We start from the raw sequence: 18,194 nt of genomic DNA, 5'->3' as shown, positions 1-18,194 counted from the left end.
TTTTACACATTCAATTGGGAGAGACGTCTCTGGAGAAAGATTTCTTCACAGACGCACCTTTACTGCTGGTTCTGTCCACAGGATTCACGATGCTGAAAATAAACAGTTTAAATCGACTGACCTTAAATTCTCTTTAGAGAGAGAGCACCTTTTTGCATGAACTCATTGCTCTTTCCGGCAACAGTTATCTCGATGCAGGTAGCTACTCCTCCAACGAAGACTCAATAAGATCGATTTTTTATTAAACTGCCCAACGATGCTGACTCCTCTCGATCCTGTAACTTTGATGAATTCTTCACTCCCCCTTCAACTGTTGGAATTGAGTAAATTGGCACATCCAGCCACAAATTTCCAGTCCAATAATATACTATATCTTATAAGAGAACGCACCCTCGGTTTTAAAAATGAAACTGAGTCACAAAAACAGACATGCAACAGAAACGGAGGCTCAACACATTCCACCTGGAAATCTACAAACTCAAAAACTAACCGCGTCACCTGGGTCGACCCTTATATAGTCACGGGGGGGGGGGTCACATGTCATCACGTGACCTCACATCGGCAGGAAAATCACATCAGGTGACCTCCAAAAAACCATTACATCATTCTCACAAAAAAAAAACAGATCTCCTTGAGCATGTAACAACTCCCTCCAAAAAAAAATTGGTCCCTTGAAGAACAAAATTTTAACAATTTATACAAAAAAATACAAAGGTATAAAATTTACAAAATACACAATATATACAACCTTATCTTTCAGCCCTTTACAAACTAACGTACAGTAGGAGTGTTACAAATGATAAAATATCACTCCAAAAAAAACAAATCTTCATTGTACATTTAACATCTAGACAGTCAGCAATCACATTGTCTTTACCCTTGATATGAGTGATCAAAATATGTACTCCTGTAACATTAAACTGGATTATTAAATTGGAGTTTAATTTCCTTAACCCTTTTCCTTAATAGTCACAGTGGCAACTTCTCTCTCATAATACGGTTTTATCATATTTATATGACACAGCTGTGTTGTCTTTCTCCAATCTGGGGTTTTTACCACATAATCCATCTCATTTACCTTCGATTTAATCTCATAAGGACCATGGAATTTTGCTTGTAATGGGTTCATTTGCACTGGGAAAAGAACCAACACTTTATCTCCAGGCTTAAATGACCTCATCTAAGCTTCCTTATCATACCATGTCTTCATCTTCTCTTGAGCTAACTTTAAATTTTCCTTGGCCAATCTACAAGTTATGTACAATCTGTCTTTAAATTTCAAAACATAATCTAACAAACTAGTGTGTACTTCTTTATCAATCCACTGTTCCTTCAACAAAGCCAAAGGTCCTCGAACTCTATGTCCAAACACAAGTTCAAAAGGACTAAAACCTAATGAATCCTGTACTGCCTACCTTACTGCAAAAAGTAGTAAATATATACCTTCATCCCAATCCTTTTCATTTTCTACACACTATGTCCTAATCATAGTTTTTAGTGTGGAATGAAATCTCTCCAAGTCTCCTTGCTTTGCTCCCAGTTTATAAACTATCTGCTGAAACTACCCAGACATAAAATTACTACCTTGATCTGATTGTATTTCCTTAGGCAACCCAAAATAATTAAAGAATTTCATAAGAACTTTTGTCACAGTTTTAGCTGTTATATTCCTAAGAGGTACTGCCTCTGGAAACCTAGATGCTGTGCACATAATAGTTAATAAATATTGATGTCCAGTTTTAGTTTTTGGCAAAGGACCTACACAGTCTACAATGATTTTTGGAAACGGCTCACCAAATACAGGAATTGGTTGCAGTGGAGTCACTGGAGTAACTTGATTAGATTTACCAACAATTTGACATGTATGACACGTTTTACAAAATGTCGCCACATCTTGTCTTAAACTAGGCCAATAGAAATGTTTAGAAACTTTGTTCATAGCTTTCTTTACCCCTAAATGACCACCCAAAGAAATACTATGAGCCATAGTCAAAATCTCATTTGGGTAAATTTTAGGAACAACAACCTGATGATTAACTTCCCATTCCTCATTAGCAGGAATTGTAGGCGATCTCCACTTTCTCATTAATACCCTCTTTTCAAAATAATATCAAACTGGTACTTTTCCAATTTCACTATCTGGAAGAGCTTGTTCTTTTAATTTAACTATCTCAGGATCCCTACCCTGCTCTGCTATCATCTCCTTCCAAGATAGAGACAAATCTTCCTGATCAGACTTACCACCAAAATCCTGATCAAATAAGGTCGGCAAGAAAGTTTCTGATACATCCTCAAAATTCGAATCTTGATTTGAACTGTCATGGGTAACAACCTCATCCTTTATATCAGTCTTTTTAGCCATAGCTCTTGTTACAACACAGGAAGAATTTGTGTTAGAATCCCTCTGTGGTTCCTCAGAATTTGAATTTATTGTCAAATGCACTTCAGGAAAAACTTGTCCACCTGTTAAATCATTCCCTAACTAAAGAGAAACATCATTCACAGGTAAACTGGATTGTAATCCTACTTTAACAACCCCTGTAACTAATCCTAACCTTAAATTTACTCTATGTAAATGTACTGGCATAAGGGCACTCCCTACGCCCCTTATATAATTTACCTCACCAATGTCAGACTCATCACTAAACCTTAGCACACTATCTAATTTTAGTGATTGTGAAGCTCCAGTATCTCTAAGTATCCTTATCGGTACTGCATTGGATCCTTCTTTCAAGGATACAAATCCTTCTGTTATAAAAGCTTCATATCTGTTCTTAACTTGGTCAGACTCTGACACATCTTCATTAATATTTTCTAAACGCTGTAGCTTTACAGGTTTTTCCATATGCTGCACACAAGTATCTGGGGCCACTTCTTTCTCTTTCCATTTCAATCGGAAGCAATTAGCCACTACATGTCCAGGTTTCTTACAGTAATTACAAATAATACCAAAATGTCTTACCTTCACATGTCTCCCTTCAGCCTTACTTTTCTCTCTAACTTCAGATTTAATGTCTGATTTACCTTGACTCTCTGTGCCGGTTTTCCTTTTAAAAATTTTACCTAGAGAAAATTTATTCTTGTGAATTAAAACATATTCATCAGCCAACGTAGCAATCTCCTGCAATGTAGCAGTGTCCCATTCATTTAAGTATGTTCTCACTTCAACAGGAATGCTTCTTTTAAATTCCTCCTGCAAAATCAGCTCTTTCAATTTATTATACTCCCCATTCACATTTTTAGAGGAAACCCATCTCTCAAAACACACAGATTTCTCATAGGCAAATTCCACATAAGTTTTTTCCACAGATTTCTTCAAACTTCTAAGTCTTTCTCTATACGCTTCCGGAACCATCTCGTATGCCTTTAATATATTCTCTTTAACAATATCATAATCCAGTGCTTGTTCAGCATTTAAAGCTGTATAAACTTGTTGTGCCTCGCCTTTAATTACACTTTGTAACAACACTGGTCATTGGTCCTTCGGCCACTTTAAACTCAGAGCAATTGTTTTGAAATGTTGGAAATATGTGTCCACGTCAGCTTCATTAAATGGAGGAGCCAAAACAACCTCACGACTAGCAATGAATTGTTTCGTTGAACAAGAAGACTGACTCCCAAACTTTAATTTCTGCATCTCTAATTCAAATTTCCTCTGGTTTTCAGCTTCTCTTTCTTCAAATTCCCTTTTTTTATTAGCCTCTCTTTTGGCCATTTCCACTTTAAATGTTTCAAACTTTAACTGTTCAAGAAGCAACTGCATTTCCAGATTACTCAGTGGAAATTTATCTAACACCTCCTGATCAAACAATTCTACAATTAACATAATGTTCAGCAATTTTCCTTTGTATGAAAGCCTTGGTGGAATTTCTCATAATCCCTTTAATATCCAAACTCTTAGCAATCAGCAATACCACAGGTTTTCTCGCAATCTCTAAAAATCCCGAGTCACGCGCCTTCAAAAAATCGTCAATATCCATTGTTGCCGAATACAACACACACACCAATCAAACCAAAAAAATCGGGTATTCCCCTTTTCCAAATCAAAATGTCAATTACCAGCACTTAAACTCAAAATCGGAACACTTCCTGGCCGAGCCCCAACAAATTATGTTACGTAACTGACAACAATGAATATCAATCGAGACACGTTATATAAAAACAACCAAACATTTATTAAACACGTATAAATGATAAGGGAAAAAAAAGGAAAACTTTAAACTGGAGGTTAACAGGTACGCAGCCGTTCACCAACTCCACTCGGCTCGGGTTCTTAAAGCGTTAAATGCGAAAACAGTTCTTAAAGCGATACAGTCAGATATAGTTCTTAGAGCGATAACTTTGAAAGTTCAACAGTTTTACACATTCAATTGGGAGAGACTTCTCTGGAGAAAGATTTCTTCATAGACGCACCTTTACTGCTGGTTCTGTCCACAGGATTCACAATGCCGAAAATAAACAGTTTAAATCGACTGACCTTAAATTCTCTTTAGAGAGAGAGCACCTTTTTGCATGAACTCATTGCTCTTTCTGGCAGCAGTTATCTCGATGCAGGTAGCTACTCCTCCAACGAAGACTCAATAAGGTCGATTCTTTATTAAACTGCCCAACAATGCCAACTCCTCTCGATCCTGTAACTTCGATGAATTCTTCACTCCCCCTTCAACTGTTTGAATTGAGTAAATTGGCACATCCAGCCACAAATTTCCAGTCCCATAATATACTACATCTTATAAGAGAATGCACCCTCCATTTTAAAAATGAAACTGCGTCACAAAAACAGACACGCAACAGAAATGGAGGCCCAACACATTCTACCTGGAAATCTACAAACTCAAAAACTAACTGCGTCACCTGGAAATTGCAAATGTCACTCCACACTTCAAGAAGGGAGAGAGGCAGAAGAAAGGAAACTATAGGCCAGTTAGACTGACCTCTGGTTGGTAAGATATTGGAATCAATTGTTAAGGATGAGGTCTCAGGGTAGTTGGAGGCACATGATAAAATACACCACAGCAAGGTTTCCCCAAGAGAAGATCTTGCCTGCCAAATCTGTTGGAATTCTATGAAGAAATAACAAATAAGATAGAGAAAGGAGAATTGTTTGATGTTGTTTATTTGGATTTTCAGATGGCCTTTGACAACATGTCACACATGAGGCTGCTTTACAAGCTACAAGCCCATGGTATTACAGGAAAGATTCTAGCATGGAGAAAGCAGTGGCTGACTGGCAAGAGGCAAAGAGCAGGAATAAAGGGAGCCTTTTCTGGTTGGCTGCCAGTGACTAATGGTGTTTCACAGGGGTCTGTGTTAGGGCCGATTCTTTTTACATTATTTGTCAATGAATTGGATGATAGAACTGATGATGATAAAATGACAGAGCAGACTCGATCGGCCGAATGGCCAACTTCTGCTCCTTTGTCTTATGGCTTCGTAGCAAAGTTTGCAGATGATTTGAAGATGGGTGGAGAAGCAGGTAGTTTTGAGGAAATGGAGAGGCTACAGGAGGACTTAGATAAATTAGGATAATATAAAAGCAAGGATGCAATGATGAAACTTTATAAAACTAAGTGTCGTCTCACTTAGAGTATTGTGAGCAGTTTGTTGCCTCTACCTTAGAAAGAATCAAAGGTCGAATTTAATGTCAGAGAAATGTATACAATATACATCCTGAAATGCTTTTTCTTTGCAAACATCCACGAAAACGGAGAAGTGCCCCAAAGAATGAACGACAGTTAAAGATGAGAACCCCAAAGTCTCCCTCCATGCATAAGCAGCAGCAAGCAACGATACCCCCTCCCCCACCAGCAAAAAAAAACTTGTCGGTCCCGTCATCAAGCCCAAGCATGTGCTAAGCAATAACAAAGACACACACCAAAGTTACCCCAAAGGCTTCGCATTTCATCGAAAATTTGACAAACCACAGGTTTTCTCTCTCCCTGGCAAGGGAGAGGAAGGTGTCCCCCATTTTCATAGCGAGCGGGAGACATAACAACAACCCACTGGTTTATGATGTTAAAAGTCCATTTTGTTGCTTTTTTCGGGCTCTGTTTCCGAAGATCACAAAAATCTCGGGCCTTTGGGCCCACAGTGAAAGATTTTCCTGCCTCCCCGATGACACACGAGTCTCCTGCAGTGACACCGACCTTCAATCCGCCCGCCTCCAGAGTCCCGAGATCTTAGGCTTCCGAACACGATCGAGACTCTCAGGCCAAACCCTTGGCATGTTGAGTAATGGCCAGTCGTGGAACCCCGAGAACGGGCCCCACTCCCGCAAAGAACTGAAGCCTGTGTGTAACTCCAGGTCAGGGTCTTCAAATGAACTCTGAAAGGGATAAATAAAGATATTAAAGATGGAAATAGGGCTGTTTCCGAAGATGCAAGCAAAGGAGTCGCCGTTAGGTGCCATCATTCCTCCTAAGCTCCGTCTGAATGTCCTGAAACTGGAGAAGGTTCAGAGGAAGTTTACAAAAATGATTCCAGAGTTGAATGGCTTGTTATATGAACAACATTTGATTGCTCTGGGTTTGTGTTCACTGGAGTTCAGAAGAATGAGTGGTGCCCTTATTGAAACCTATTGAATGGTGAAAGGCCTTAATAGAGTGGATGTGGAGAGGATGTTTCCTCTGGTGAGAGGACACAGCTTCAGAATAGAGGGAAATCCTTTTAAAATGGAGATGAGGAAGAATTTCTTTAGCCAGAGAGTGGTTAATCTGTGGAATTCTTTGCCATAGTCTTTATGTATATTAAAGGCAGAGGTTGATAGATTCCTGATTGGTCAGGGCCTAATTCTGTTCCTATATCTTGTCGTCTTATAGTCTTAACTTGTGGGTCTCTCCTTTTAAATTAATGAGCTGATGTAGGGTTCTGTTGAAGTGAACTACACCCTCATATTAAAAAAAGCACCAGCGAAACACTTGCTTCCAAGCTGAACACAAAACAAGCTTTTCTGCTTCAACATCATTAAAGGCTCATTTCTTTACTGCACAGAAATGTTGAAACTATGTAATAGCAGTACACACTGAAGACTGTGTTACTGTTTGCTATTCAGATCTTCCATTTTTTTTTGTTAAGGACCATTATGATTGAGTGAAACCTGTTTTAGTTGTTCCTCGTTCCCTTGAGAGAGACAAATAAGATTACCAGAAGATCAGGTAATCAAAAGTTTAAAAATAAATTGTCTCCCTTCATCCTCACCTATTTTTAACTCCAAGTGAGCCAGCAAATTTTCAGACAAATTGCAGTGATAGTTTTTACTAATTCAAAATTATGATCTCATACAAACATTTTTGTTATAAACCTGAATCTATAGTGTGCGTGCAAGATGGCATGCACTAAAATTTTGTTGTATTGCCCCTCATTGCTTTAAACCCCACCCAAAATAAGTAATGGGTGATTTTTTTTTACAGCCCATGAGAAGAGGGCATGTCCTGGGTGATGGGGGGGGGGGGGTGGGATCCTTAATGATAGATGTGCCTTTTTGAGGCACCACACCTTGAAGATGTTCAGGATGCTGGTGAGACTAGTGCCCTTGATGGAGCTGAATGTGTTCATAACTTTCTGCAGCTTATTTCAAATCCTGTGCAGTAGCTCCCCGCTCCCCATACCAGATGGTGATGCAGCCTGTTAGAATGCTCTCCATGGTACATCTGTAGAAGTTAGCAAGTGTCTTTAGTGACATGTCAAACCTCCTCAAACTCTAAATGAAATATAGCTGCTGTCTGCCTTCTTTGTAATGGCATCGATATGTGGGCCCAGGATAGATGCTCAGAGATGTTGACACCCAGGAATTTGAATTTGCTCACCCTTTCCACTTCTGATCCCTTTGAGGACTGGTGTGTGTTTGCTCGTCTTACCCTTTCTGATTTCTTTGGTCTTACTGACATCGAGAGCAAGGTTTTTTGCTGCAATACCACTCAACCTGCTGATCTATCTCACTCCTGTATGCCTTCTTGTCACCATCTGAAATTCTGCCAACTATAGTTGTGTTGTCAGCAAATTCACCAATGGCATTTGAGCTGTGTCTAGCCACACAGTCATGGTCGCTGCGAGAGTAGAGCAGTGGCTAAGTGCACATCCTTGAGGTGAACCAGTATTGATTATCTGTGAGGTGGAGATGTTGTTTCTAATTAGCACCATGGTCTTCTGGTGAGGACGTTGAGGATCCAGTTGCAGACGGATGTACAGAGGCCCAGGTTTTGAAGCTTTTTGATCAGAGCAGTAGGAATGACTGTGTTAAACACTGAGTTGTAGTCAATAAACAGCATCTTGACGTAAGTATTTGTATTGCCCAGGTGATCCAAGGCAGAATGAAGAGCCAATGACATTGCATCTGCTGTAGACCTGTTGTGGCGATAGGCAAATTGCAGTGGGTCATATCGGTAGTTTATTCTCCCTTTCAAAGTGAGTATAAAAGACATTGACCTCAACTGTGAATGAAGCATTGCTGCCATTCATGATGTTAGGTTTTGTGTTGTAGGTAAGTAATGGCCTGCAAACCTTGTCAGTGTTGACGTGCATCCTATTCTGCCTCTAACCTCAATCAGAGTTGTTCTTTTACTCTTGAGATAGTTGTACCTGGTTTCCTCGTATAGACCTGTGTCGCCAAACTTGAATGCCCAGATCTAGCCCTCAGCAGACTATGAATCTCCTGATTCATCCACAGATTTTGATTCAGGTGTATTCTTATTGGACGCATTCATCCAGTGACGGCTATGGTATATTCATTCAGACTTGAAGATGAATCCCTGAATACAGTCCAGTCCATAGACTCGAAACAGTCCTGTAAGCACTTCTCCTCCTCCCTTGGCCATACCTTCCTGTTACTCTCTATAGGTGATGCAGTCTTCAGTCTCTGCCTATTCTCGGAGTAGAAGTACAGCCAGGTGATCAGAATTTCCAAAGTGTATACATGGAATGGTACAGTAAGCATTTTTGATGGCAATACAACAATGAGTCCAGTGAGCTAACTCCTCTGATTCCACAAGTGATAACTATTTAGTGATTTTTTTCAATCTGGCCTTTGTTTAAATCCCCCAAAATGAGGGGAAAAGCACAGGGTGTGCTGTTTCATACCTGTTGATTATGTCTCTCAGTTCATCTGCAGGGGTTTCCAACTTTGGGACTATGGACCCTTTGCTTAATGGTATTGGTCCATGGCATAAAAAGGTTGAGAACCCCTGATCTAGAGCCTTTTTGACATGGGCTTGAGGTGGGCTGTACCCTGCTATCAAGATGGTGGCTGAAAACTCCTGTGGCAGATAAAATGATTACACTTGATTGTTGGATGTTCCAGGTTGGGCGAGGAGGATTAGGACAGAACTACCATGAGGAGTTAATCATAAGGTATACTCCACCTCCTCTGCCTTTGAAAGATTCAGCAGGCCTATCATGAAGCTAACGAGCTGTATCTGGAATGGTGGGGGATAGCCAAGTCTCCATGAAACATAAAGCACAACAGACTCTGAAGTCCCTCTGATACAACAATCTTGCTCTGAGGTCTTCAGATTTAATTTTCTTGACACTGTATGTTTGCCTGCAGAGTAGTCAAGGGGAACTGCACTTATGACCGGAGACTGCTGTCCAAGATTCTACAACTTTGAGTTGTGATAGACTTTTTTAAACGGTTTAAACATGTTGCTCACTGTATCGTCCATGGCTCCAGCTGTGGATTTTTCATTGGAGCTCTGCACACAAGTCGCATTTTTAACGGTGCCACCGGACACAGAGAGAAATACTCCATGTAGTTTAGTCTCCTCGTGAATATTCATGCATGTCATTGTTTTCTGTGGTCAAGTCTAATTACAGGAGTAGACATTGATAAAACTCTCAAAACAATCAAATATAAGCCGGATGTAAAAATATTTGTTATTGTTAGTGTAGCAGCAATAAAGGTTGCACTGAGAGTAAATCATGTTTATTTTCCTTCCTTTGATCTACTATGAATATGCACCAAAGTTAATAATTTCACGTTCTCATTTTGTATGTTATATGTACGATAGCAATACTGTTTAAAATTTATGCCATTTTCAATTTTCTTTTTGAAAGATTAATATTAACTTTTGAACAGGTTTTCTAAAATGCTTCATTTATTTTAATCTGTACCTGTTATACATTAATAGTAAAACAATAAATACAGGTAAGTAAGCAAAAAAAAGGATTAATGCAGTAGTGTTCATGGTTTCATGGGCCATTCAAACATTTGACCTCAGAAGGGAAGAAACCATTTTTGAATCATTGAGTGCAGGTCTTCAGACTCCTGTGCCTCCTCCCTGATAGTAATAATGAGAAGAAGACATGTCCCAGGTGGTGAGGGTCCCTATTGATAGATGCCGCCTTCCTGAGACACCTCCTCTTGGATACATTCTTGATGGTGCCCTTGTACAGCTGCAGTAGTTGTGTAGTTGGTCCAGCCTAAATTTTGGTTGACTGCCCCTTTCAGTGAGCAGTCTTTGAAGTGCTATAGAAAAATAATTAGCTGTGATGTAATGTATTGTCCTAGTTGAAAGTTATACTGACTGTTTACAGAAAGTAGTGGACTCTGCCCAATATATCATGGGCACATCCCTTCTCTGATATTTACGTTATCTGCAGGAAAGACTGCCTCTTGAAGGCAACATCCATTACCAAAATCCTCACCATCCTTTCACAGCTACCAGGAAGTCCAGAAGCCTAAAGTCCCACACCACTAGGTTCAACAACAGTTACTTCCTTCAACCATTTGGTTCTTGAACCAACCTTATGCATATGACAAAAGCTTTACTTTAATGGAAAATGTTCATTCACACTCTTTAAATCTCAACCTGGCTCTCAGATGCAAATCTGGGAGGAGATTAAGGTCTTTTGTATTGTTATGCATTTGGAATAGAAATAATACCAGTAGGGATACTTTTTTTCCCAAGTTATTTCTTTCCAAGGAGTTAACACATGCCTTAAGGGATTTCAATTTGCCAAAAGTGGTGACAGATGATAAACCATTTTTTTTATAGGACTTATTGGCAATCTGTTCCCTAGCTTGAAAATTCCCAGAATGTTAGAACAAGAATTTGAACAGGTCCCCAGGCAATCCACTTTGGAACTCAATTTGCAGCCTGAAGAGAGGTTCATCGTCAAGGTATGAAGTTTTCTATTTTCATAAAACCTTCAGTTTTCTTTCACTGGTGGGGAAACCGGAGCAAGATTGTACATGGAAAAACGTAAAGTTGTTTAATTTCGGTGCAATGAATGTGTACCATCTCACAATTTTCTTGCAATTTTTATTTGTCTACCCATTAAATATAGCTTTTATTCCTTAAAACAAGCAACTCAAATAAATACCCTGAAAAGAAAACAGATTACAACTCCCAATTCCAATAACTTGTTCAGTAAACCAAAGGGCAAAGGAGTTTCCATTGTTTTACTTGTATTTGCGAAAGCATGTGCAGGCTTGATTCAAGAGTACTGCCACAAAGAAAGGAAACAGTATTCCACTTCTATCACTTGCAGTCAGTATCCTACATGGAGAGCAACTCATGGTTAAAACATTTAGGCGTCAAGTCAACAAGGATGACGCTTCGATTTGAAAGGGTAACAATGTGGGCTGTTAGTGGTTTCTTATAGAAAATACACAAAAGAAAAGTGAGCAGTAACAGATGGCTGATCTGTGCCCAAGTCAGTGCTGACATTCTCCGCCCATGATCATTATCGTGTCACCCAAACTTATTTTAAACCTGTGATGTGCACATCATATTTTCACAACTGAACATTTCAATGACCTAACTCGTTTATTCGTTTTATAGGATTGGAAAACTGTTTGCAAAGTGCCAGACTGGGGGCGAATGGAACCATACAGCGTAACCTGAGTCAAATTCCCAAAATTCTTTTCATAGCAGAAGAAAGAATTATTACAGAACAAAATGAGATAATAAGTTTCACATTGGAGCTCAGATTAAATTGTAATACAAAGCCATGAAAATGCAAAACTTTAATTATATAGCCAGCTGTAGCTGCCATTTTCTAAAATAAAAATCAGTTTTTGAATCCCCTTACAGTTTAAATAATCATTATCAATGTTTCTTTGATCCCAGGTGGCTCAGCTGGGGGAGGTGGTAACTGTTCAGTCTTCATAGTAGGGAGTGTTGGGACAGGAACAAGTTGGGTAAATAAAGTAGCATCTACTAAGTTGCAAGCTTCCTTAGAATAACAGTAAGACAAAATGATATTACTTTTTTAGAAAAGCATTTCACTTATAAAGTACCTTTCAAGATATTCCAAAGCACTTTTGAAATGTGAGGCTGTTGAATTGTAGGAAACATGGCATCCAATTGCAAATGTCCAAAGTTTTACTGTTTCGTAGTTCTTGAGATGTTGAATGGCATGAGGGGCCAAATAACCAATGTCTACCTCTGTTTGTTCTTGTGCTTTTCTTTTAATGATGCTATGTAAAGGGACCTTCAACAACTTGGAGATTAGTTGCTGGATAATGGTTTTTAAGATGCTTCAATTTTATAAAATTTTTCATCATTTTGTAAGATGCAATTGTAGATGCTAATGGATTTTTGCTGGTTATTATGCACATAATAGTCACTCCCAAACATTGTTCCATTGGGAAGAACCCCCTTGAAATACAGTATTGTTAAAAGAATAAGCAGAGAGAAGGAGAGCATGACAGTCTGATGGATGGATGAGGAATAGCTGGAAATGAATGGAGTAGAAGCTGAGTGAAACAGGCAATCAGCGAGCAGATATGTTGTGCAGTGTATTGAAGAACAATTTTGCTAGTTGTACCTCATTGAGGAACTGTGTGAGATATCTATTTCAGTAAGGAATATCTTTTTCAATTCATTTTATTAATTTTATTTCCCTAATACTGATTCTGATATTTTCCAATCTGATCCAATGTTAGTTTGTATGAGACATTCAGTAGTAATGTTTTTATACTTTACGTATTAGAAAGTTTGACATTTTTTATTTTTTATTAATGTTATGAGACTTAACTGGACTCCCTGTGACCCTGTTCACCTCCTTTTTCCTAATGCACATGGTAGATTATATTCTACTGTTATCACTGATAAATGGACTCAACCATACTTTATTTAGACCATAAGACCATAAGACAAAGGAGCAGAAGTCGGCCATTCAGCCCATCGAGTCTGCTCCGCCATTTTATCATGAGCTGATCCATTCTCCCATTTAGTCCCACTCCCCCACCTTCTCACCATAACCTTTGATGCCCTGGCTACTCAGATACCTATTAATCTCTGCCTTAAATACACCCAATAACTTGGCCTCCACTACCGCCCGTGGCAACAAATTCCATAGATTCACCACCCTCTGACTAAAAAAATTTCTTCGCATTTCTGTTCTGAATGGGCACCCTTCAATCCTTAAGTCATGCCCTCTCGTACTAGACTCACCCATCATGGGAAACAACTTTGCCACATCCACTCTGTCCATGCCTTTCAACATTCAAAATGTTTCTATGAGGTCTCCTCTCATTCTTCTAAACTCCAAGGAATACAGTCCAAGAGTGGACAAACGTTCCTCACATGTTAACCCTCTCATTCCTGGAATCATTCTAGTGAATCTTCTCTGTACCCTCTCCAACGTCTGCACGTCCTTTCTTAAATAAGGAGACCAAAACTGCCCACAGTACTCCAAGTGAGGTCTCACCAGCACCTTATAGAGCCTCAACATCACATCCCTGCTCTTATACTCTATTCCTCTAGAAATGAATGCCAACATTGCATTCGCCTTCTTCACTACTGACTCAACCTGGAGGTTAACTTTAAGGGAATCCTGTACGAGGACTCCCAAGTCCCGTTGCATCTCTGAACTTTGAATTCTTTCCCCATTTAAATAATAGTCTGCCCGTTTATTTATTCTGCCAAAGTGCGTAACCATACACTTTCCAACATTATACTTCATTTGCTACTTCTCTGCCCATTCTTCTAATCTATCCAAATCTCTCTTCAGACTCTCTGTTTCCTCAGCACTACTGGCTCCTCCACCTATCTTCGTATCGTCAGCAAACTTAGCCACAAACAAGGAGAACAGCATGGCCCCTGTCACCCACATTGTTCTGAACCCAGGACAGAAAAATGCTATTTTTTTACAGAATTACCTAATCAGTTACAGATTTTGATCATTTGGTAAGTTGTGTATGTTTGAACTCGTTATTTGCAAGATCAATTGCCATTCACAATAGAGATGTTAAAGGTCAATAGAAACTACAAGCTGGCAGCCAATTATACTTTGAAGTTAGTAAGGCAATCGTCCCATGTGTGTTTCACATCTTTCTGTTGTATTCCTATCTTGCCTGCCCGCTACTGTGTAAAGGGAAGCTGTGTTCTTCAAAGACTTTTCTAGAAAAGGTCTTACTTCAGAGTTCCCATTTGTCTTGGTTCAGTACAACTGCCCCAGGCTATTCAAAGACTCAATGCCGTGAACAGTCCATGTACTTGGCACCACACTGTCCCAGAACATCGTCATTGATGATGAAGTAAATGCCAGGATTGCCAAAGCAAGTGTTGGCAGATTTTACACCAACACCTGGACCAGAAGGGGCATAAGTCTACAGATGAAGCTTAAGGTATATAGAGTCATAGTACTTTCCACTCTGTTTTACACCTGTGAACCATAAACTGTGTACCAACAACATGCCAATAAGCTGAACCATTTCCACACAGTTTGCCTCAGAAAGCTTCTCAACATTAAGTGGCAAAACAGAATCCCTGACACTGCGGCACTTACCAAGTTGGGCCTGCTCAGTATCTACACCATCCTGATGAAGTGCCAGGTATGCTGAGCAGGCCACATAGCTCATATGCCAGACTACTGGCTGCTTAAGGGACTGTTTAATGGTGAACTACTGAAAGGAAAGTGTTCCTGTGGAGGCCAAAGGTAACACTATAAAGATACCCTGAAAACGTCACTAAAAGCCTTTTGGCATTAATCCAAACACATGGGAACATATTGGTCAGGATTGGATTGAGTAGTGTTCCTACACCTCCCCCCCACCCTCATTAGGTTGCAGTGACACATAAGACAGAAAGAACAAAGCAGCAAAGAGATGTAGGCTGGCTAGGAAAGGCTGAGCCAGCGATCTCCATCCAATGTGTCTGCCTTCGTTTGTCCACACTGACGAACAACTTTTCAAGTACGGTTTGCCCCCTTCCTGCCATCTGCGTACCCACAGACCAGTCTAGCCACAACAAATCACAGATTACTAGAGTGGTTCTCATCGTTACATGATGGACAAACAAACAAATGTTGCGTGGATGTTGTCTTTAACCCTCGCCTTTTTGCAACTCCCACACTACTTTTGAAAAACGCAGCTATTTTTGAGGTCTTGATGTACAGTAGCTTTGTGTGATAAATCCAGCATCATAAGAAAAATTAAAACATGGCATCAGAAGATTAAAGTAGGTTTTCAAACTAAAGCTAGTTGTGGAATAAGATAATGAAGTGATATGAAGAATATGAGGGAAAATTAGATTAATAGAGTAAGAGTGCTATGGATGTAATGTTTAGGAAAGTCAACAGTACAGTCATGTCATTAAAGAGGAATCATCTTGAATGCACTTTTAAATAATAATTGTAAAATTCATATTTGTGCATTGTGATTTTCTTGATGACCACTTTTGAAACTAATATTTTTTTCTATGTATTTTTCTATGTTTTTACTATTGAAGACATTATACAGGATATATATATACAGTAAAGATGAAACAGAAACTTGTAAGGAATAATCTCAGCCCAAAGGCAATCACCACAGATGACATGTTTGTCTTTATACATCCTCTGTCCAGAGAGTGGAAAGATGGCAAGTGCTTATGTTAATATCACAGTACTACCAATGAGGCTACAACTGAAGATGATGAAATTCCGAAACAAAGTTGAAAAAGCTGAAGCACTCAGCATTGTTAGAAAAACTGTCAATGTTTCAGATTTGCTATTATTGCACCAAAATTAATGTTTTTGAACAAAAGTTGTTTTTCTTGTGTGTCAGAGACTCGGCGACCACCTTTTCAAGTGGTTGTCTATGAGTGGTTCCCCCATGTCCTTCTCACAGTGCAGTTTGTTTTTCACAAGGTCGAGTTGCGAGCTCGACACTCAACCCAGCACGGATGGAAAATGTGCCCGGGAGTGGTCCAACTGGATTCGAACTCGGGAACCTTCGCTCTGGAGTCTGGCGCTGATGTCACTGCGCCACCTGCCGGATTCACTGCGCCACCAGCCAGAACAAAAGTAGTTCTGACAATATAAGTGTGGTCTGACTTTAAACACAGGAATACTAGAAATGGGGGGAAAGGGTTGATCATGTCTTCTCATTGTTGCGTTCCTAATCAGAACGATTGAAGCAGTGGTGGCTCCAACACTGCATTCCAACTTTGTCCACAGACCATTTGAATCCATTTTAAATCTCTGTCAGTCTCTGCCTTGATTATATTCAGTGATCAGCCTCCACAATTTCTGGGATAGAGATTAAGAATCCTCTAAGGAAAGTTGTTTCTCTTCATCTCTATCTCAAATGTGCACACCCTCCCTTAGAATCAATAACCCTTCATGCCCCACCAGCGAAGCCATCGTATCAGCATCCACCCTGTCAGTTCCTCTTAAAATCTTGTGCACTTCAATAACTTGCCATTAATTCTTCTGTACTCTACTGAGTTTAATTCAACATGCTGAGCCTTTCTTTATATGCCAACCATTCCATCCCAGGAATTCAGTGGGTTAGGCAGCATCTAGGGAGAGGAATAAACAGTTGGCATGTCGGGCTGAGACCCTTCATCAGGACTGGAAAGGAATGGTGAAGAAGCCAGAATAAGAAGCTGCGGGAGGTGTTGGTGGAAGGTGAAACCAGGTGGTGGGGGAAAGGTGATGAAGTGAGAGACTGGAAGAGAAGGGTATGAGAGGTCACCTATAAGACTGTCAGAGTCATAAACTGTGTCGGATGCTCCTGGTATGGCATTTTCTACATCGGTGAGACCCGAGGTAGATTGGAGGACAGCTTCGTTGAGCACCTTTGCTCTGCCTGGCGCAAAGGGTGGGCTTTCCCAGTGGCTACCCATTTTAATTCTATTTCCCATTCTGACATGTTGGCCTGTGGCCTCTCTTACTGCCATGATGAGCTACTCTCAGACTGGAGGAGCATCTTGTATTCCGTCTGGGTCGTCTCCAACCTGACAGCATGAACATCGATTTCTCCAACTTCCACTAACTTCTATTCTGCCCCCCCCCACCTATTCTCTCTTTTTCCATTCCCCTTTCTGGTTCCCTCCTTAGCCCTCTGTTTTCTTCACCTGCCTATCACTCCCCTTGGGTTCTCTTCTCCTTCCCTTTCTTCCATGGTCTACTCTCCTCTCCTGTCAGATTCCTCCTTCTTTAGCCTTCAATCTCTTGCAACTAGCACCTCCCAATTTCTTACTTTATTCCCCCCTTCCACACCCACCCACCTTATCACCTGATAGCTTGCTCTGCTTCCCTTCCCCCACCATCTTCTTCTGGCTTCTTCCCCCTTCCTTTCCAGTCCTGGTAAATGATCTTGTCCTGAAACGGGTTTCCAGTTTTTTTTAATGCCATGGACCAATATCATTAAGCTGGAGGTCCATGGACCCTAGGTTGGGAACTCTCATTGGGAATCTAACATATTTTTTAGATCGCAAACACAAGGAAATCTGCAGATGCTGGAAATTCAAGCAACACACATCAAAGTTGCTGGTGAACGCAGCAGGCCAGGCAGCATCTCTAGGAAGAGAAATGTCGATTGTCCCTCTTCCTAGAGATGCTGCCTGGCCTGCTGCGTTCACCAGCAGCTTTGATATTCTTTAAAGCATTGCTCTAGATCTCCAGCACCTACTTAATGAGCCTCTTTAACATGCGCTCCATAGCAAATATTTCTTTTCTTAAATGGGGGGACCAAAACTGTTTCAATCTCACTAATACTTTCTGAGGTTGCATTAAAACCTCCCTACTTTTATACTTCATATTCCCTGCAAATGTTGGTCAGCATTACAGTTAATTCCTTACTTCAGTTAAATTGCATCCTTTTGTGTCTTATATACTCAAGCCCCCGATTCCTTTGCATTGCAACATTTTGTAGTTTCACTCTGTATAAATAATAAACAATCTGCTGGAGGAACTCAGGGGGTTAAACAGCATCGGTCGGAGCAAATAAACTGTCAACGTTTCAGTTTGAAACACTCCATCTGGAT

The 18,194-nt window shown here is 40.1% G+C and overlaps 1 long non-coding RNA gene across 1 annotated transcript in view; it reads left to right on the top strand.

Moving 5' to 3' along the window:
* The window catches only part of LOC134344254 (uncharacterized), a 132,702-nt gene extending 120,692 nt beyond the window's left edge, over window positions 1–12,010 (top strand). The window contains exons 4-5 of the long non-coding RNA XR_010017402.1: window positions 10,989–11,113; window positions 11,778–12,010. This is a non-coding gene — a long non-coding RNA (uncharacterized LOC134344254). The remainder of the gene's footprint in view (window positions 1–10,988; window positions 11,114–11,777) is intronic.
* Window positions 12,011–18,194: the final 6,184 nt, after the last annotated feature.

The sequence above is a fragment of the Mobula hypostoma genome, chromosome 3, assembly GCF_963921235.1.
Source record: "Mobula hypostoma chromosome 3, sMobHyp1.1, whole genome shotgun sequence".
Classification (NCBI taxonomy): domain Eukaryota; kingdom Metazoa; phylum Chordata; class Chondrichthyes; order Myliobatiformes; family Myliobatidae; genus Mobula; species Mobula hypostoma.
Note: the sequence above shows the minus strand (reverse complement) of the source record. Positions and strands in the feature narration are given on the sequence as shown.